This window comes from Trachypithecus francoisi, unplaced genomic scaffold, assembly GCF_009764315.1.
Source record: "Trachypithecus francoisi isolate TF-2019V2 unplaced genomic scaffold, Tfra_2.0 Lachesis_group9, whole genome shotgun sequence".
NCBI lineage: Eukaryota > Metazoa > Chordata > Mammalia > Primates > Cercopithecidae > Trachypithecus > Trachypithecus francoisi.
In genome coordinates this window covers 75,660,678-75,683,541 of record NW_022681474.1, presented here as the reverse complement: position 1 = coordinate 75,683,541, position 22,864 = coordinate 75,660,678, and the positions used below count along the sequence as shown (strand labels likewise).

Genomic DNA, 22,864 nt, shown 5'->3' with positions numbered 1-22,864 from the left:
ATGTCATAAAATAGGATAGGATAGAGTAGAGTAGAGTAGAGTAGAGTAGAGTAGAGTAGAGTAGAGTAGAGCAGAGCAGAGCAGAGTAGAATAGAATAGAATAGAATAGAATAGAATAGAATAATCCAGCCTGGGCAACATGGAGAAATCCCTCCTCTACAAAAACAAACAAACAGAAAACTGAAATTAGCCAGGTGTGATGTTGTGCACCTGTACTTCCAGCTCCTCTGAAGGCTGAGGTGGGAGGATTATGTGAGCCCAGGAAATTGAGACTGCAGTGAGCCATGATCGCGCCACTGCACTCCAGCCTGGGTGACAGAGTAAGACCCTGTCTCAAAGAAAAAAAAATAAGAAAATAAAAATAAAATGAAAAAGAAACAAATAGCAGAAATCATAGATTTCCCTTGGGTTGACTCTGATGGTAAAAATAGATGCTATCTGTGGAAGGATTCTTCTTCATTGTTCTTATTTAACTCACAGATAGATGTAAAAAGCAGATGCTTCACCTTTGTGATTTCAGACATTTTAAAAGCTGAGTCAAAATATGGTGTATATGATCATAAAGGACTTTCATTCTTAGATTTGCTAATATTTCTCACTGTTTGCAGAGACATATATACATTCCAGTAGTTTAAATGGAAACACGTTTGAATCCAGGAACATGTGTGTATCCCACAAACTATGAGTTAGAGTCATAGATTCTATTCTTGGTCACAGATTAATGAGGTCTCTGAATAACTAGATGGGAGTACATTTTATCTTCTCATTTTTTTCTTTGGTTCAATAGGAAGTGTCTTTTCCATAGACAGGTGTCCACATAGGATTTGCATACTCATCCAGCAGAAAATCTCTAACTTAGAAACAGCCCAAATTCCAGAAGAGTCATTTTTCACTGTTTTGACTAGACAGAAGTAGACATTATGGTTCATCTACAGTAGAATGAAGTAATGGAGAAATACTGAATTGTCCTCCAGGAACTTGCATGCAGTCACACGTATTCTAGTTTTACATAATGACATTTGGGGAAACATTTAAGAAATAGGCTGCGTTGCCGTTCACTAGCATCTTCGAAGAAATATTTTTCTCTCTCTAAAGTAGTGCAAATATGAAGCATCTAGGCTTATGATTGTAATGTTTCTTAGTTTTTACTTTGAGGTGTACATGGCAAAAGTTAAAATCTCTCTTTAACTGAGTTTAAACTTCAACTACTAAACTTTTGTAAGCCTGGAAGGATATCTACCTAGCTTCATAGTGCCTTTCCCTACGTGGAGATTTGAGAAGGAGTGTGAGGCTTTCATATATAACTTTATGGTTTTTTGTACCATAAAAATAGATGTGAAATCATAATATGACTAAATTTTGCTCGATTTAATTAATTACTCTCATTAAAGTTTTTGAATTAGAAAATAATAAAATTAATTTTAAAAATCTTCCAAAATAAGAATTGGTATATTTCCTTTAAGAGCTTACATTTCAGTTTAACAGATAGTAAGACTGTCAAACATATTATCTCAAATTTGAATCTATAATAGTAATTGTTAAGCATATTATACACTTCTTCCATTGAGTCAACGTTACTGTTTTTTCCAGAGATCTACCCAGTTTTCTATACACTGTTTTACTGCATGAGTTTGAAATGATTTATTTCCCAAACACTTAATAAAGGATAAAAGATAAAAGGCTAAGATGTTATAGCAAAAAATCCCCCAAACCCCAACAAAGTAGTATCTTAAAGAGCAGAGTCATTTGTTGTACTCTCACATAGCACTCTAAGGAGAGTCTTCTAGCTGGGTTGGTAGCTGTGTCCCATGCTGTCATTCAGCAACCCAGGCTCCTTCTTAGACATATCTGGGTTGTCGCTAAGCCTGGCCTTCATCTCTGTTGTTGAAGCTTGGTCACCACCATGTCCATTTGTGTGCTGGTGAGGGAGACAGAGTATTGAAGAGAGGCACGCCATGGTTGTTAGGCTCAGGCCTGAATGTGGCATCTGTCACTTCCTTTCATACTCTATGGGAGAAAAGTTAGTTATGTAGTCTTACCTAATAGCAACAATAGAGGGGAGCGGAGGGGCTGGGACATTTGGAGAAAAAAATTGATTTTGCAGGCACTATTCACCAAAAATGAGATTGTTAGGGAAAAAAATGCTGTAATCAAAGTGTAATTTCTTCGTGTGGTGTACTTTGAAACTTTTTGTATTTGTTTGTTAGGGCTGACGTACCACAAACTGGGTGGCTTAACTATGATAAATTATCACCTCACAGTTCTGGAGGCTAGAAACCCAAGATCAAGGTGTCAGCAGGGTTGGTTCCTTCTGAGGGCTGGAAGGGAGAATCTGTTCCATGGCTTTCTTTAGCTTCTCATGGTTTGCTGGTTATCTTTGGTGTTCCTTGGCTTGTGGAAGCATCACCTGGATCTCTGCCTTCATCTTCATATGGCATTTTCCCTGTCTCTATGTCCAAATAAAGACACCAATTATATTGGATTAGCAGCCCACCCTACTCTGGTGTGGGTTCATCTTATTATTACACATCTGCAGTGACCCTATTTCCAAATGTCACATTCTGAGGTCCCAGGCATTAGTACTTCACCATATGACTTTTTGGAGGACAGTTCAAACTATAATACCTTTTAATGGAGAAGATGATTCTGTAGAAAAATTTAATTAGAAAAATTTACTAAGACTGTAGATGTCATTTGTCACATTTTGATACTCAGTCTGATCTATAGATTTTTAACTGCCTAGTCTTTTATACTAAATCTGTTTTTTTAATCACAAGTCATTTCTAAATTGTCTCCAATGAGTATATAATTGACATGCAAAAAGAGAAAAAAATAATCTGTAATCTTGCCTTTTTGTTTTTTTTGTGTGTGTTTTTTTGAGATGGAGTCTTGCTCTGTTGCCCAGGCTGGAGTGCAGTGACATGATCTCGACTCACTATAACCCCTGCCTCCTGGGTTCAAATGATTCTCCCACCTCAGCCTCCCTAGTAGCTGGGATTACAGGCATGTACCACTACACCCAGCTAATTTTTGTGTTTTTAGTAGAGATGAGCTTTCACCATGTTGACCAGGCTGGTGTTGAACTCCTGACCTCCAGTGATACACCCACCTCAGCCTCCCAAAGTGCTGGAATTACAGGCATGAGCCACGGTGCCCAACCTGTAATCTTGCCTTTGAAAGAGAACTATTTGTACACCCTTGGTCTTTTTTCTGTGTGTATTAAAAATGTATGTTAAGTGATTTTTAATATTCCCTGGTTGATGGGATTACAGATTAAACTATGTATTTGCATTGGATCCATTCCAGATGTTTTTCTGTGTTAAAACTTTGCAAAGTTATCTTGTAATTGTACTTTTTATTCTTTGGCTCTAACTACACTTACAAAAGGCGGGAATGGATATAACTTTATCAGTATTCTCTGTCCACTCCTAATGGCAACTCTATCTAATGGAAACACATGGAAACAATCTTCCAGGTTTTTAACAGTTCTTTGGGCAGTTGTTCATGGCTTACTCACTGTCTGTCCTATTTCCTTTTAATCAGTTCTTTTTTTCTTTCTCTTGTGAAATGACTGTGGTCAGATCTTGGAGGGGAAAATGGGTTACAGTATTTTAGGTGGGGATAGGGTCAGTGATTGTATTACACATGTGACTCATCAAAGCAAACTGCATTAGGAATCTGTAATCCCAATGGTTGAAGAAGACAAAATCCAGTCATCATTGTAATTGATGAAAGCCAGGTTTTTTTGTTGCATTGGGTTATGTACAGTATTTTTCCTCAAAGTATACATCATATATTTTAATGTAGGGCTATTTTATACTCTTTGAATATATTGGATATTTATTTGGAAAACTGACCTATAAACCATGGCTTGTCACAAAGGCTAACAGTAAGACTGAAAAAATGAGATATTGATGGCTTATGTGGTATATTTTTAAAACTTCAAACTCATTGTTTTTAGACAAACGTTACTTTAGGTGTTTTCAGACTGGAAAATAGCAAGTGTTGTCTTCTGGGGAAAATTCCTAGGATAAATATTTGGTTCCCTCTGTACCTAAAAATGGGTGCATTAGACGGTCTTACATGGGGACTACTTGAGTCCTTTTATTGAGGGGCAGCAGAGATGATAAAGTCACTTCGGCTTTCTCCACTAGCCATTATTTTTATATTTCGAGTGGGTTATTTCCTCTAGTAATGGATATAATTATTTAAATATATCCATTATTTTAATTATTTAATAAATAATTAAATATTTTTTATTTTAATTATTTAATTATTTAAAATTAAATTTTAATTATTTAAAAGTGAATTCAGTTAACTCTGGCCCATGAATGTGTTTTTTCTAATACTGAGTCTTTATGCTTAAACACAAATCAAATTTGATTTAAATAAGATCCGGATATTTTAAAGCTTTAATTTTAGTATTTATTTCAATAGGTAATACATGTATATGGCTCACAATTCAGATTTATAAAAGGGTATGCAGTGAAGAGTATTTGATGTCTTGATGGTTTCTGAAGGTTCACTGAGAAAGCTGTGCAGCATTACGTTGTCGGTCCCAAGCTTGAGTGAAGATGACCACCACCAATGTGTGTCAGTACTAGTGAAAACTTAGGGCTTGAAGCTAACATTCGCTGAGTTCTTATTACTGATCACAATACTATTGCCCTGAGAATGTTCCAGTGACAGAATCCATGATCATGTGTTCTTTCTACTACTGTCTAGATAGGGATAACTGGCTGCTTGTAAGAATTAGAAAAGAAGAGTAACTTTCCACCCCATAAAGGCTGTTTAGTCATCATCTAGAAAGTTACCAAAGATTAGAATGGATCTTATTTTTATACCTTATGATTCACTCCTCATCTTCTATCAAGAATCTAGTAAATCAGGGTTAGTGAGAAGAAATTAAGAAAAAGATCAAGTAATTTGCTCATCATTCATTCTTCTCATCTTTCAGTTTTGTTCTTGTGTCCAGTTGAACACAGAAAGACTGGGTTTTGAGTCTATATTCTCTTAGCATGTTGTAGAGTCACCTGCTTCAAGTTGCATTGTAGTGGCATATTCTTTTCTTTTATTTCATCAGTCATTTCACACACCTCTTTATGAAAACCACATACCTGTATTATTCCTCTTTCTCAAGCCATGGAAGCAAGAAATGTCATTGAGATTGTTTAAAAATGTATGTTTAATGATAGTGAACATAATTACTACTGCCGTTTGTTTAATTGAATAATCTTTAATCAACATCTGATAAAAGTTTAGTCATTTTTTTTTTTTTTTTTTTTTTTTTTGAGGCGGAGTCTCGCTCTGTGGCCCGGACTGGAGTGCAGTGGCCGGATCTCAGCTCACTGCAAGCTCCGCCCCCCGGGTTTACGCCATTCTCCCGCCTCAGCCTCCCGAGTAGCTGGGACTACAGGCGCCCGCCACCTCGCCCGGCTAGTTTTTTTGTATTTTTAGTAGAGACGGGGTTTCACCGTGTTAGCCAGGATGGTCTCGAACTCCTGACCTCGTGATCCGCCCGTCTCGGCCTCCCAAAGTGCTGGGATTACAGGCTTGAGCCACCGCGCCCGGCCCGTTAGTCATTATTGATTAAAATGATTTCTTGAAACCAAACCCAATGCGTTGGATCCTGTAGAAAATGAAATTGAATTCATGAAAATAGGTCTTTTAAGAAGGGTCACAAGACAGGACTCTGGATTACAGACTTGTAGTACAAGTAACCAGGGAAAGGTCTAGTTAAGATATTTATTGGCATTAGTTTAAAAAGGTTTGGCATTAGTTTAAAAAGGTTTGTATATTATTTTGTAAAGTGTTCTCCCTTTATGAGTTAAATCCTTACATTAATTCCTGTACTTGTCAGCATTTCCCTTAATTGAAAGATCTTGAGATACGAACTTCCTTATTTATGGTTGATACTAAGATTTTGGAACTATTTTGACATTATGCAGATAACAATTACTCTAACTGATAATATACAAACATAAACATTTTTGTGTGGGTCAGAAGCAACTTTTGAAGAGGGTGGCATTAGCTGTTTGTGAGGAAGGAGTAAATTTGATTAGTTCCAATTTTAGGAGCCTTGCCTTTGCATCATGTGTCTTTTAATTGTCTTTTCAATGTCATGTGATTCAAATTGTCTTTGTGTCTTAGCGGGGGTGTCGGACAAACTTAGTCTTAATATGTTACATAGAACATTATCAGAGACGTGTCTGAAATTCCATATATAAAGATATTGTCACAGTATTGTAATAATTAAAATAAAAATAACCTAAGTACTCAGCCATGTAATATTTGAAAAGTGGTATATCCGACATTGGATTACTATGTAGGCATTAAAAATCATACTTTTTTGTAAATATTTAATGACGTGTGAAATTGGTTACTAGACAAGTACAAAAATTAGGACAAAAGGTGTATAAATAGCTGGACTCACATTTTGTTATATATGTTTATGTCTGAAAAATGACTGGGCAAGAATTATGCCAAAATTGTTAACCATGACTCTCAGTGGTGAGATTATGATAGGTTTTTATTTTCTTTGTGTACTTTCCTATTATGGACGCCCATTACTTTTATAATCAGGATTAAAAACAACTACCATCTAATGAAGAAAAACAGGTAACAATAACTAACATAGGTTGAAGTCGTTAATGGATTAATAAATTATTGCAATTTAAGAGCATGCAGTTTTTTTTGATGAAAAACATTTAAGAAGTCAGACTTCTCATCATACTGAGGTTACTTCTGTGTCTTTAATATAACAGTTATAAAGACAAAACAAGTCTCAGATCATCAAGGTGGATCATTTCTAGGTAGTGTTAATTTTTAGAAAAATGATCCCCCTTTCTTTCATCCATTTGCCCTTGTTTTGACATTCAGATGTATAAAATTTTTTAAAGATGTTTTTTACATCTCTGTGCTTTCTTTTCTTCACACCAAAGATACTTAGTTCCTTTTTTATCATATGACTTAGTTTTCAGACCCCTTACCATTCTGTTCACTTGCAGTAGCAGGATTAGTATCCTATTTAAAATGTGGCAATAATATCTGGGTATAGTGTTTTGGATAGAGCCTGGCCAGTGCAATTGTAGTGAGGCCATAATATTTATAATATTAAGGTGATCCAGAAGTACCTAAAGATTATATAACCTTTAGGCACTGTTACATTGGTCACAGACATGAAGAATTGACATTACTTGTCATTCTTCACCCAACGGAAGAGAAAAGATTGGCTCCAGTGTCACTGCTGGGTACATAACATGAAATTAGGATACTTGTAGACTGTTGACTGGCTGGTAAAGGCCTCCATAGATGTAACTCATATGCTGTGCCTGTCACTCTAAGCTCTTGACCTGACATGTAGCTTGGAGACCATGTGGCAGATGTGGTGGCTGGACTGGGAAAGTGTGGAAAGCCTCACTTTGGGAGATTTCACCTTGTTTGGATATTGAATTGATAGTGAGAACTCCTGTATGCTTTTTTCTTCTCTCTGGACTCCTTGAATTACCTAGGGGAAAGGACTCAGCCACAGGGTGACAGTCTTTAAGATGATGGGCTGGGTGTAGTGCCTTTTTATCTGGCTAAAGTAACATTTAGTAAAGAACTTTAAGCTTTACTGATTTAAAATGACTTCACAGAAGAATCAATACAATTTAAAGTTGGATGTGGTATTGTCTTTTTCTTCTAGTCGAGGATGTTGTGGTCTAAATAGTCTTAGATTGATTTTTTTTCAAGTTTATACAGGTTGTTGGTGGCAGCCAGAACTTAGCGATATTCTGACTTTATGCTTGACTACTGTTAATACAAGATAAATGTTTTTATTTAAATCAGCAATTATCATGCCCACATTAATGGGATATGTTTCTGTAGTGAGAGAAGTTCTGCCTGAAACTGCAAGTTTTGTTAAGTAGGGCTCTGAATTAAGGTCATTATGGCATATTAGAGGGACAACCAAAAGGCTGGAGGCAAATTAATACACTAAATAGATGTATGGATTTTATAGTACTTTGTATTTTGTTTAAATAGATTCAGAATCACGCTAAGGTTTATCATTTTGAAGTTTGTACCTCCGGTACTTTACTTTCTAAATTTCATCTAGGAGATTTACAGTAATGATTTGTTGTCATCTCATGAATCAGTTCTTTATTTGAGTTTGGGACTCTTTCTGGTTTCTTAACAATGATCTTTGGCTTGATGTATTTGGTGTTTTTGATTTTATCTGGATAAAGTATGTTGCTTTAAAATTTGTTTTTTGGCCAATTCCATTATTTCAACTTCCTTTTGTTCCTAAATAGTACTTTTTAATTTCTAGGCTTTGTAGTTTATGTGGTTATAGCTCCTACCTTCCTGCATGAAAAAGGAGAGGAGAAGGCCTTATTTTGCACCACTTGACTCAGCTTCTCTGCTCTTCCAGCCACAGCTGCTTGGGCCAGGGTGTGGGTGCCACATGCAGCAACAAACCTCTATACAGTGTACGTGACCTGTGTGGCATGCTCTGTTAACTCAGCCGAGCCAGACTCATCTCTGTTGAGTTAGGAAGCTAAGATCAGGAGTGAGAATGAGAACAGAATGGGGAGGGTCATGAGGTAGCATGGAGTGAGGGAGAGGCCAGGAGTGGCGCTGTTCATCATGGGAAAGCTGGGGTTAGGAGAGGGAGAAGCTGTGAGTAAGTGGTGAAGACTCATCCGCGGAGGGAAGCATGAAGCAGAAAACAGAGGGGAAGCAGATGTTCCAGAGTGAGTGATGCTCCTACTTGGAGTTGGCACAGTTTGGGATGCATCTCAGGTTCTTTTTCTGTTTTTGTTTTGTTTAAAGAGATGGGGTTTTGCTCTGTTGCCCAGGCTGAAGTGCAGTGGCGTGATCATAGCTCATTGCAGCCTAGAACTCCTGGGCTCCAGCCATCCTCCCAGCTTAGCCTCCTGAGTAGCTGGGACTATAGGCATGCACCAGCATGTCTAGCTTTCAGGTTCTGATCTATAGTTGTCCCTAGAGTCTTCTCCCCTTCTCCTGATGTAGTTGGGAAACTCTACAAGGCCTCAATCATTAAATCAACTGTGATGCATAAAAGGCATTCAGTTAACTGGGATAATTGCATAATCCTCCTTTCTTCAAAGGGTTTATGCACTCACATGTTAACAAAATTTGCTGTGTGTAGAGTAGTTTAGCTCCTCAATGAGTGCCCCACATTAAGTTTTATCTTTAAAGGAGCAGTGCTCTTTGTATAAAAGATATTTGTCAAATCTGTCATTTAAAATACGTATACTGCAGTAATACTACAGTAAAACATTAGACCATACTATACCAGTGTATGGTGAACTCTCTCCATATATTACATATATACTATAAAAGAATAATATTCAACATATGTTTCTTTTCGCTAGTCAGTTGCCAGCATTACTCAAGAAATAATGGGATCATTGATGTTAATATTAATATGTTAGGTGAAAAAGTGAGTGCTATCCTTTTATGTTGCTGAGCTTTTACCTTGCATATCAGAATTTCCTCCTTCTCTTTGTCATTGACATTCATATTGTTTTCATCATTCTTACACTTTTGTGGGAAGTTTGTAGGCAGCCAACATGCAGAAAGGTTAGCATGGCATATAAATATTTTCTATTTTTCGTATTGGTAGTTATGGAGAATGCTTTGTTACTCTATGCCTCTCTAAGTAACATGATCCTTGAGTAAATGTATTAAATATCCTAATGTTACTCTCTCATTTTGTATGTTTAACAGTTATGGCTTGTCCCAAACTAGCTCTTTGGCAGGTTTTTTTTTTGTTGTTGTTGTTGTTGGATGTAAATTTCTTCTTAAAAGGAGTTGTCTCTTGGCATTTTAAGTGGCGGAGAAAAAAATTTCATTATTTTCATTTTTCTGTGTGTGAAATCAAAACAAGAAGTGTGTACATATGGCTTTTCTTCTTAGCATTTGCTACTTTTGTTACCCTGGATTATCCAGTTATTGAAATTTTCTGCTTCTCAGTGGGTGAAGTACTGATAAGTGGAGAAGGAGGGAATTTATTTTTTTTTACTTTTTAATTTTTTTTTTTTTTTACAGTTGCAAGATTTAATAGAATGAAATAGAGTGAAAACACAGCTCCCATACAAAGAGAGGGGACCCAAAGAGGGTAGCTGTTGCCAGCTCGAATGCCTGGGTTTATATCCTGATCATTGTCTCTTCCACTGTGCTCTTAGGCAATAGATGATTGGCTATTTCTTTACCTTTTTTTTTTTTTGCCTAATTAGCATTTTAGTGAGCTTTTATCTGATTGGTCAGGTGTGAGCTAAGTTGCAAGCCCCGTGTTTAAAGGTGGAAGTGGTCACCTTCCCAGCTAGGCTTAGGGATTCTTAGTTGGCCTAGGAAATGCAGCTAGTCCTGTCTCTCAGTCCCCACTCTCAAGATGAAAACCCAAGTGCTGTTTGGGAGATTGGCTGACGACCACTCTAACTGCTTCCTGCTGAATTGGGGCGTAATAGGGGTTGTGCAGTTGAGATTTCCTCGGGAGGGGTGCCTTTGATGTCATTAACATTGGAGCATGGGCTAGCAGGCCGGTCCAGGGGTCCGCAGTAGATCTTAGTCATAGATTACATCTGGGGCTCCATTTGAAGAATCATTTGTAGTTTTACAGCTTTGATTCTGGAAGAGACAAACTTAACAAGGAGGTTAAAGATACAGGGATTGAAATGTATGGTCTGCAGTGCAGGGGATTATTTCTTTGGCACACTTCACAGGCCCTATCTGCTTGATAGTTTTGAAAAGGCCTGGTCCAGTAAATAATAATTTGGCCGTCTGATGGGTGCTATCAATGCCTAAGTGAAAGGTTTGGTGAAGGTTTTAAGTAATTTCCATTGGTTAGCTGCAGGCAAAAGTATTTCTCTTTCTTCGGTGGCTAGCCATCCTGAGGGGAGGAAACAGTGTCCTTGTGAGGTTCCCAATTCTATTTCTTCTGCTGAGTAATGGTGCTTGGTTTCCCAGAGGGGATTACCCCATACTAGGGGTCCTTCTATAAGCATTTCTCATGGAGGGTCCCGCCTTGCGGCTCTTTTGGCTTCAATATCTGCTTGGCAGTTCCCTTCTATTTCCCTTTCCTTTCCTTTCTGATGACCCTGGCATTGTAAGACTGCCACCTATTTAGGTTTCTGTACAGCCAATAATAGTCTCCTAATGGCTTCTGATGTTTGATAGGTATTCCCTTGGAAGTTAGGAATTCCCTTTCTCTCCATATTGCTGCATGGGCATGGAGGAATGGTTAAGCATACTTAGAGTCTGTATATATATTTGCCCTTTTTTCTTCTCCTAACTTTAGTGTCCGAGTGAGGGCTATTAGTTCTGCCAGCTGAGCGCTAGTTCCTGGAGTAAGGGAATTACTTTCAAGTATCCATTATCACTGACCACTGCATACCCTGCTTTTAGAAGTCCTTTTTCTACAAAGGAACTTCCATCAGTACACAAACTGAGGTCGGAATCAGTCAAGCGAACCTCTAAAAGGTCCCCTTGAGCGGTGCAGGTTTGAGCAATTACTTGTTGACAGTTACGTTCTATTTTTTTCTTCATCGTCTGGAAGATATGTGACTGGATTAAGAGTTGCACAGGTGTACAGTCGCAGCCCTGGTCCTTCAAGTAATAGAGCCTGATATTTAAGCAAATGGCTGTGTGACAGCCACAAGTCTCCTTTAGCAGTGAGTATGCCATTCACATCATGAGATGTCCACACAGTAAGATCTCTTCCCTGTATCATTTTAACTGCTTCAGATACTAAGACTGTTACTGCTGCCACTACCAGTAAACAATGAGGCCAACCCTTTGCCACTATGTCGATTTCCTTAGTCAGGTATGCCACAGGTTACAAGCTGGTCCCTTGGACATGTGTAAGGACTGGAGGGAGGAAATTTAGCCAAAGTTGTAACTGACAATAAGCAAGATATAGAGGCCTCTGTATTTCCTGCTTGGTTCTCTTTCTTGAGTTCATCACTAATTTTATGAAAGAAGAAAACAAAACAAAAATAACCAGCTTCAATTTCCATGTGCCTGTTTATTCTGGAGTTACCAGGAAACCTTAATCTTCAGTGAATAAGAACACTTTAAACCCAATTAGTTTGGAGTTGTTTTCTTAAATAGAACTTCTTCCTGTTATGTTTTCCTATTGGCATTTGTAAAACAATGATTCATGTGTAAATCAGTAGGAGGTGCTGTTTGAGAAGCTTCCTGACATATTCCTAGGTTGGTAGGTTTGAGAGCCTAAGCTTTTCTTGGCTTCAGTCAGTATGTTGAGAGGGGAAGGTATTAACAAGATTAAGGAAGTGATAGTTTTCAGTATGTAGTTGGAACGTGGGTATGTGTGCCTTCTTATTTGAGTATCACTTTGTTGTCCTTTTCATATGTTAATATGATGGGCTACCTCATAATCTGTGGTTCCAAAAATTATCATGCCTTCTTCTAAATTCCATGAGAATATTAAAGAAGTAATTTTAACTTTCAAAGAGCTTTTGTTCTGAAGGGAAAAGATGCTTGTAAGATGTTGTTAGCATACATGTGTGCAGGTTTCACAGAGCTGCTAAGGACGCCATTCATGAGACATTATTGCCTGTCCTCTGAGCCCAGCACTGTACCATATCAGTACTACAGAGGGGGAAGGGAGACCCTATGGCTCCTGTCCCCAAGAAGGGCATACTCTAGAGGAGAAGTGGCACAGAAGTGCCACCCAGTGTGGCAAGAACTTTACAATGGAGGAAATGGAGGGAGTGACTATTTTTTTTTTTTTTTTTTCCTATTCTGAGGACTCAGGGAAGATGAATTTCCTGAGAGAAAGTGTTTGAGGTGGGTTTTGAGGACTGGGTAAAAGGAATATAACTAGTACGTTGGATGAAGGGAGGAAAGGCTCTGTGGCACAGTTTCTGAGCAGAGGGCAGAGTTTACATTAAGATGCCTTCCAGACCTGTGACTCCATGACCTGAATGCCCTAACGGAGACAAAATGGAAAGCCATTTCCAGCAGAAAGAACCAACTGATTGCCTTTGCAAAAGCAGAATAAGGAACAGAGGAGACTGTTTTTTTCTCATATAGCCCAGAAAACAGATTAAAGGTTTTACATATACACATATATATGTGTGTGTGTGTATATATATATTGATATCACTTCATCTGAGCTAGTTATTTACAAATTCTTTAAGTGAAAGTTTTAGAGGCTATGTAGAAGGATTTGAAATCTAAAAGTTAGGAGATCATATTGTTTCTATTCATTGTTGATATGGTTTGGCTGTATTCCCACCCAAATCTCACCTTGAACTGTAATAATCCAAGTGTCAAGGGTGGCCCCGTGTCAAGGGTGGGGCCAAGTGGAGATAACTGAATCATAGGAGACATTTCCCCCATACTGTTTTTGTGATAGTGAGTAAGTCCAGGAGATCTGATGGTTTTTTTAAATGGGAGTTCGCCTTTACAAGCTCTCTTGCCTACTGCCATGTAAGACATGACTTTGCTCCTCATTTGCCTTCCACCATGATTGTGAGGCCTCCCCAGTCATGTGGAACTGTGAGCCAATTAAACCTCTTTCCTTGATAAATTACTCAGTCTCAGGTATGTCTTTATTAGCAGCATGAGAACAAACTAATACAATTGTCTACTCAAAGAAGATGAGAATTGAAAATGGTAGCCAGGGTGACCAAACATTTTGCAGTATAGTTGCTTTGCAGCATCTGACTTCTTTAGTGCCAGGTTTAGGGACAAATTACTACTTTTTTCTACTACCTTCCTAAATGATAATTGCGTTCCCAGAGAGATTAACTTTTAACTATGCCTTGAAACATGAGTTTTCAGCTATTGTGATGCCTTCATTACATTCTGAATGATAAAATTGCCAAGTTCAGAATGACAGCTGTAAAATAAATGGCATCATTTTAATTAAGTTCTGAACCTTTGATGATATGCAGTTTTAAAAAAATGTATTTTCCAGAAAACAGTTGCAAGTTTCGACTTTGTGGTTTACTTTTGGCTGTGCTTTATGGAAATCAAATGAAAACTTCTGAGAAAAAGAGACAAATGATTCAAATTTGGCAAGTAATAGAAAATTGGGTTCCATTTGTATAAAAGATTCCCTGAAATCATTCACTATCAGTTTAGCACACTCTGGTATTAGCATTTAACCACCAGTACACTGATGAACAAGTACAGAGGAAAAAGCCAAGGATATTTGAGATCCAGTATCATATGCAGAATAAATGTAATAACTTTTAGGGGTGGATTTTCTTTTCTTCTTTTTTTTTTTTTGGAGACGGAGTTTTGCTCTTGTTGCGCAAGCTGGAGTGCAATGGTGCAATCTCAGCTCGTTGCAACCTCCACCTCCCAGGTTCAAGCAGTTCTCCTGCCTCAGCCTCCCGAGTAGCTAGCTGGGATTATAGGTGCATGCCACCACGACTGGCTAATTATTTGTATTTTTAGTAGAAATAGGGTTTTACCATGTTAGCCAGACTGGTCTCTCCAACTCCTGACCTCAGGTGATCTGCTGCCTCAGTCTCCCAAAGTGCTGGAATTACAGGTGTGAGCCACCACACCTGGCCTGGGGCAGATTTTCAGTTGAACTATTAACTGGAATTCATGTTCCTGTTACCGTTTCTTCAGTTCTACCATCAACCATTTTAGTGATAGTAAACTCTTAACCTAGAGCACCATTCTTAACCCTGGGTGCAGGTTTGTCTGAGGAACTTTTAAAAACTATTGATGCTTTAACTAGAGATTCTGATTCAATTGTTCTGAAAGTAAGGCCTGAGCATTAGTGTTTTTCGGAAAAGCTCCTCAGGTGACATTACTCTGTAGCCAAGGCTGGGAACTACTGATGTGGAGTACAGGTAAGTACAAAAAGAAGTTGTAAATTTTTGTTCATCTGTACTGCTAATAATAGGAAAGGAATTACTCTTGAACTACACAGTGGCGAGGGTTGCCAACCCCCACCCCACTGTGCAGTCAAAAATATAATTTTTGACTCCCCAAAAGCTGAACTACAGATAGCCTTGTGTTGACCAGAAGCCTTACTGATAACATAGTCAATTAAGATGCATTTTGAATGTTATATATATTATATATATAATGTATTCTTACAATAATCTAGAGAAAAAATGTTTTTAAGCAAATCATAAGGAAGAGAAAATGTATTTATTATTCATTAAGTGGAAGTGGATCGTCATAAAGGTCTATATCCTATCATCTTCATGTTGAGTAGGCTGAGAAAGTGTGAAAAGAGGAAGGGTTGGTCTTGTCTCAGGGGTGGCAGAGGCAGAAGAAAATCTGTGGCAGACCTGTCACAGTTTAAACCCCTGTTGTTCAGTAGTCAATTGTATATGTATTTTGTGTATGCGTGTCAATTACTGATGGGTTTAACTTTCTGTTCAGTTTCATTCTCTTAGAGGGTATAATGTGAGATACTAGTTCTGCACTATCTTAATAAATATCAAATGAAAAAAGTTTCTTGGTAAGATAAGTTTGAGAAATACAGCCATTTATAGTTAAAAAATAGTTCTTTCCCATAAAACTGGTTGCAGACTGAAATGTGCTGGTTATTTGCATTTTATGCATTTGTTACAGAAATACGTAATTTGTGGCACTTCCCAATATTGTTTGATGAGATGATTTCTTTTTCTTGCTAGAAACTCCATTCTACAAAATTAAACAATCAGTGAATCATTTGGAAATCCATTTTTTTCACTTACTGAGATCTGTGTTAGGAATGGATGTGACGTAGCTATATAACAGAGGCTCTCTTGAAAAGTTCCTCAGCGAGCCTTATCAGAAGGGTGAGAGTGTAAATTATTTCAAGGTACGCAATTCTTTCCTAAAAGATAACTGTTACCTTTTTATATCCATGCTCAGAATTTCCCTGAAACTCATCGTTGCCTTCCAGGTAAAATTAAATAAATATCCACCTTTGACATAAAATGTTTATTATAGTCTGATCCCTTCCTACTGATACAACTTTGTTTCCTGTTGCCCCTCAACTCAAGCCCTTCTCTTGTCAACCAGTGGTATCCCCAAGCCCTGATTATTCTTGACCCTAACAGCTATAGATAAAAATATATCCCCAACTAGAAAGTCTTTTTCTCCTCTTTGTCTCTGGCCCTCTCCAGTAGTTGTATAGTTTAAAGTCCATCATTTGGCATTTTCTGGACTAGCCCAGCCTGTGATGACAGTTCTCACTTCTTTATATGTTAAACTTACATAGCTGTGGTCACTTTGTTTGGATTTTCTTAAAAAGTTAATTTTCTTGCTTTGTTCTCTTGTTAAGAGTTGATACACTAATACTCCAACTAGTTTCTGACTCTTGAATTGAGAGACTCACGTGTTTTGGGACCTAACATATTGTTTTGTGTATATGGTGGGGTGAAATAACTCTGTAGAATTGTGATGTTGTGGTAGTGTATGGGACCTTAAAGATTTCTTAGTTTAGCAGTCGTACAAATGAGAAGAAGACCTCATTTTTAAGTGATTTATCTGAGTCACATGACTAGCCATTTGTTGAATCTGGGGAGAAAGCCCAATTCAACACTGTTTATTTTGCTGACAATTCATAACTTTAAAAAATCTGTGCTCTTTCAAGAGAAATTAAATTTCATATTTGTCTTTCTTAATGAGAAAACACAGTAAATTAAATATTATTAAAGCAATAAGAGGTAGTGCTGTCTTGTCCCATCCTCCTGCCTTCCCACCTCCCACCTCCTCCCCAACACACAAAAAGATCCTATGGATGTTCTTAAGGAGCTGTTTTCTGAGATGGGGCCTAGGAAGTAGGTTTTTAAAATTTGGGTGATCCAGAGTCGATGATGATGTGCATTCTTCCATATACATTATTGTATATTGAGCAAATGTGAGAGATTATTTGATTCTTTAGAGAAGACCCTTTCATTCTAGTGTTTGCATCCTCTGGCTGGGGGAAAGGCTGTGTGGCTGATGGAGGATGAGGCACCTTCCATGTCTTTAGTTACTTGGGAAGAAAACCACACACAGTTCTGTAATATTTTTGGCAGTTTGTCTCAGTTTAAAGCTGTGATCGTAACTTTTATTTGGGGATACTACTTTCTTGATTCTTATATGAGGAAAAATTCCATTTTTTGGTTTCTTTTTATTTAAATATGTTTATGTATTTTGTATTTTAGAAAAAAAATTCCTTCTCGAGTGAAGATTTTTTTTTTCTTTTATTTTGAGGTGTTGGTTAAGTTCTCATGTAATAGGATAGTTGGTTGCTATTAGAAATATGTTTTTTCCTTTGTTATGAAATAGAAAATTGTCAGAAACTGATAGGCTATGGTTGGATGAGGTTTGCTACCAATAAAGAATTATCAGGGCAAACTGAACTTTTGTTTAGGATGCAAGAATATTTGTTTTGCTTGGCAGCATGGGATAAAAAGAAAATCCAAGAAACTTCTTATTTCAGGAGCTGCCAGTTCTCTCTGTGGCTCAAAGAACGTTTCGTGTCTCAGCCACAAGAATTTGCCGCTGGTTCTGATGTTCATTGTCTTCCCTCCTCACGCACGCTTTGCTTTCAGCTTGTGGCTTTACAACCCTTCGCTATGAGGTGATGAAAGTTCTTCCAGGGCGACTCATTAACTTTCCCTTCTACATCTTAGTGGTATGAATAGTGGGAGCCTTTCATCTTTATTGTTATCAAAGCTTTTATTGAATATCGAATGCAGGGCACTGTGTTAGAGCTCTGTAAGAACATGATAACAGAGTAGATTCTATCAGTTATTGGTTGTGAGTAGAGGTGGTTTGTTGGGGATCAGTATAGGTACCAATGGAATAACTTATAAATTGGTACAGACATGGTGGACCAGAGGGGATCTAGTAACTAAGCACTGTGGTAGCCAGGGGAATCACTTAAACAGGACCAGTAAGGTACAGAAGGCCTGGGAATTTGGGGGAGGTATGCGAACAGGAGGATAAAGGGACTGGTATCAGGAAATTAGAGGGAGGAATCTTGGATGTAGGATGTAGTGGAATGAAGTGGATTTTAAGGTTTCTAATACTAAATGACAGACATAATAACACATCTAGCAGAAGGGCCATTTTGGAGAAAAAAAAAGAATGTAATTTTAACTAATACATTGACTTTGAAGTCTAGGTGGTAAAGTTTAGAGTAACAAAGCAGGGCTGGAAATAGTGACTTATTAAGAATTAACTTGCATTCCAGAAATTGGGAGTTCATGTAGAATTGCCTGTAAGCCAGGAGTTTTCTTATTCATCTCTTTAATGTTATAGAAAATAACATCTGTACTTTATGGTAGGTAATTATGGAGTTAAAAAAAAAAGCCATTTGAAAAAAACAGCTTAAAAATGTCAAATAGGAAATGTGGGGATAAGTGTATTCTTTTCAAAATGTGGTTCTGAATTGGAATAACTTAAGCTGCAGTTAAAGGAAAAAACCTCATTTATTTGACTCTTGCCTTCTTTGCTTTCTTCCTGTCTCAGGCTCCTTCCCCCAACGCCTCTCCCCTTTTTGGTCTCAGTGCTTCTGAAATGTAGACACTGGTCTACACATGGGTCACCCAGAGTTCACAGACTTGAAAGTCCTCTTATTCCCAAGAGCTGCATGTGCCTCATCGGCCTTCTCTGGGTTTTGTGGCAGGGGGTAATGAGAAAGGATGCCCAGAGGCTACTTGTACCAATAAGAGTCGCTGCTTGTTGTGAAAAGAGCACCAATGAGGAGAAAGCAGGCAGAGATAGTCCCAGTGCTGGGTATCTCTTCAAGGCCTCTGGTTCCGTTATTCGTCAAAGGAGGAGGGGTAGAACTAAATATATGGTCTCTAAAGCTTTGAAATTATTTTCCTTTGCTTTCCCTTTTCTTTTCCCTCCCTTCCTTGCTTTTTTGTTTGCTTGTGTCTTTTTCTTTCTTGCAGTTGACAAATAAAAATTGTGTCTATTTATGGTGTACAACATGTTTCGTTGCATATATGTACATTGTGGAATAGCTAAATCAAGCTAATTAACGTATGCATTACTTCATATACTATCTTTTTTGTTGTAAGAACACTTAAAATCTACTCAGCAATTTTCAAGTATAAAATACATTGTTATTAACTAGTCACCATGTTGTATAAGAGATCTCTGAATTATTCTTCCTAACTGAAATAAAATTTTTTTAGTGTGCAGAAGATCCATATCTATACTCTAAGTGTTCCCAATAAATCAAAATAGTGTCCAAGAAGCAGCTCATAGAGCATATTTGTTTTCAATGTGAGATTTATGTAGCATTTTTATATTTGCCAAAGCTTTTATTTTCCTAAACTCCCCAGTGAAGCAGGGCAACAGGAAGATCATCAGTGGCGAGCCTGCCATTTAAAATTTTTTTTTGCTTTTTTTTGAGACAGAGTCTCACTCACTCCGTCGCCCAGGCTGGAGTGTACTGGTGCAATCTTGGCTCACTGAAACCTCTGCCTCCTGGGTTCAAGCAATTCTCCTGCCTCAGCCTCCCAAGTAGTAGCTGGGATTACAGGCGCCCACCACCACATCCAGCTAATTAATTAATTAATTAATTAATATTATTATTGTATTTTTAGTAGCGACGGGGTTTCACCGTGTTGGCCAGCCTGGTCTCAAACTCCTGACTTCAGGTGATCTACCCACCTTGATCTCCCAAAGTGCTGTAATTACAGGCATGAGCCACTGTGGCCGGCCAAATTTTTTTTTTTTTTTGACACAGTGTCCTTCGTCTTCCAGGCTGGGGTATATCTCAGCTCAGTGAAGCCTCAACCTCCTAGGTTCAAGTAATCCTCCTACCTCAGCCTCCCGAGTAGCTGGGACTACAGGCATATGCCACCATGCCTGGCTAATTTTTGTATTTTTTGTAGAGACAGGGTTTTGCCATGTTGCCCAGACTGGCTGCCATTGAAATTAATCCAGAGTAACCTTCTCAAATGCAGTGTGGTAATGAGAAACAGGGTCCAGTGCAACAAGGAGTTTATGATTTTCCCTGAGCCTCATGACTAAGATCTTCTTAAGCAGATTTTGGACAGAAATGGTAATTTTTCAGTAAGCATAAGATAACATTACTTTTTATTCTTTTTTTCTGTTGGGAGTACTGATCAGTAAGTTAAGCAACGTAAGCGTCTTAGAAAAGATTGGGTTGGAAAAGGAATTGAATCCACACTGTAGTTTTGTTCTGGATTTACATTATATGCCCTGCCTGTATTTAATGACAACATTCATTGAGCATTTTATTTGCTATTTGGATATAAAAAAGTTGGTTGTATAGGAAGAAACCAAAGTTATGGTAGAGTGTTTGTACCAGAATGTTTACCTATAAACACGTTGGGCTGTCATGAAATGCAGTAACTAATCTTTATCTATACTGAAGAAAGCTGCACTGTGGCTTTTTTACATGTAAAATCTTAAGGTGTTATAACTCAAGTTAGATTTTAAATAAGTTATGGACTGCCCTTCTTCCCTTTGTTTGTGACCTCTTAAATCTCTGAGACCAAAAATATTTACATATGCAGCTTATAGACATTTGTTAAACCCTGAGATGGTTATTGCAGCCATGGGGTACTCAATTAACTATGCATTTATTCATCAAAAAAAATTTTTTGAGCCCACTAGTGTGTTACGGGTACTGAGTTGGGTCTTTGGAATACAGTGGTGAGCAGTTATGACGTGGATGCTGTCATTATGGAGCAAACATAAATTTCACTGAAGAATGCAGACAAAGTATAGAGAAATGAGTAGATAGAAAATTACTGATTATAATATAGCTATGAAAGAAACAACTTGGAAGGGAACTATTACATGATGAACACATCAAGTAAAAAGCTCTTCCATTTTTAAACAAAATAATTTTGAGGGACAGCTAAATTTTAATCACTTGCTTTGGATAGATAAAAAGCTTTCTTAAGTATCGATTTCAACTTTCAAAAGCAGTTCTTTGCTTTTCCACTTAGAAAAACACATTTAAAAATTCTTGCCCATTAAGGATATAATTGTATTTTCTTTCAATTGTCTTTATTGGAATTCTTTTACAATTCTTCCAAAACAATAATACATTCCTTAGAGCTGAGCCTCAGCAGGAAAAATGAAGCATCTCATTTGATGTATTATTCCATTACCTATGATGTCAAGGCAGTTGGTAAATAATTTCTTTTTATAGAGCAACCACAGGGGGTTGCTAACAGTGCGATCCCCAGGAAATGATTTTGGGAAGCTCTGTCATGTGATGGCTGCTATTCATTATCTACTCTGTGTTGGACGGGCTTGGGGTTTTGTTTGCCTTTTAAATCAGGGCAACACTTGCATTGTGGTTTTGCTGTCGTGCCCTTTCTTCCTGTCGGAATTTTTCTAGGACTTGTTGCAGATTCAGAGGCAGATGTTTGTCTTCCTGAGGTTAGGAGATGATTTGGCGCCATCTAGGTTGGTTTTTTTCTTTCCTTTTTTTTTTTTTTTTGGCTTTCCTGGAACAAACACTGTTACTGAATATGTTTCAAGCAATGAAAATAGCTCCGAAGAAATGGTATGGTGGTGCCTTCCTACCCTTAGCTATTCGAGTATTGACTAGTCTTAGATTAATCATTTGTGATATTAAGTTCTAATAATACAGTGAATGTTATCATTTGTATTTTAGGAAACTTAATAGCCTCTGTACTTTGTAATGGAGAATGAGTTGGCTGTGGGGTTAACAATGTGGTTATATAGAGAAAACCCCTTTTGAGGGATTCTTTTTTCAAGAAATTGTGGTAAAACACACATAAAATTTACCATTTTTAACCATTTTTAAGTATACAGTCTAGTGGTGTTAGCATTGTTGGGATTCACATTGTGTTATGAATTCACATTGTGATTCACATTGTGTTGGAATGTGAATCACAACAGTGTGAATGTACCTAACGTTGCTATTTTGACGACTAAATGGCCACATGTTTTCAGAGAAAATAATTTAACATTGAAACATAGTTACAAAATATTTTGCAGGGAAGGCACAATTTGAAGTTGTAAAGCAGTGCCGCAAGCTTACAGTAAAACTGGAATAGCCAGGGCTCTTCAAGGCCAGCTTTGCACATTTAAGTGAATAGTAAGTAGTAATTCTAAAGCTGGCATTTAGAATTATTAATTAATTGGTAGGTGCTGAATACCTGGAAAGTAGCCCAGGGAAGTATCTTCATTTTGTGAGGGGTGAGTTAGGCTCTGCGCTTTCGGAATGAGTGGAAATGAACAGCAGCTACTCATGGTGGCTTCTTATTCCTGAGTTCTGAAAGAGGCTGGGGGTATTTTCATGTACTGAGTACTGTCATATGTAGATCTTAGCTTGTCTTCCCTGAAATGTTTATTAAATCTGTGTGTGTTGTGTTCTGGGATGTGGAAGAGTGACTTTGGTTGGTTAGTGGAAGAGGTCAGAGTGATAAGTTCTAGGTTGGCATTATTCCTGGAATGTCATGGAACTTTTCCTGTAATGAGTTCCTGGTGACTTGAGAACATTTGCAAAACCATGCCCTCACATCCAGCTGTGCAGTCATCCTTTCTGTTCCACACAGCCAGTGGTCTCCCAGGAAAGTGTGATTGACCCTACAACCCATCATTCTATTGTACCAATCACCGAAAACACATACGTTCCTGACAATATGAACCATTTGTTGTTGTTGTTGTTGTTGTTGTTGTTGTTATTATTATTGAGGCAGGATCTTGCTCTGCCACCCAGGTTGGAGTGCAGATGCCATCACTGCTTACTACAGTCTTGACCTCCTGGGCTTAGGCAGTCCTCCCCACTCAGCCTCCTGAGTAGCTGGGAATACATGTGTGTGCAGCCATGCTTGGCTAATTTTTTACTATTTTTGTAGAGATGGGAGTCTTACTTTGTTGCCTAGGCCAGTCTCAAACTCCTTGGCTCAAGCAGTCC

General features: G+C 37.9%; 1 protein-coding gene across 3 annotated transcripts in view; it reads left to right on the top strand.

Annotated features, from left to right (window-relative positions):
* BICC1 (BicC family RNA binding protein 1) overlaps nucleotides 1–22,864 on the top strand; it is a 332,167-nt gene that overhangs the window by 117,019 nt on the left and 192,284 nt on the right. The gene's annotated exons all lie outside the window — the stretch shown is intronic.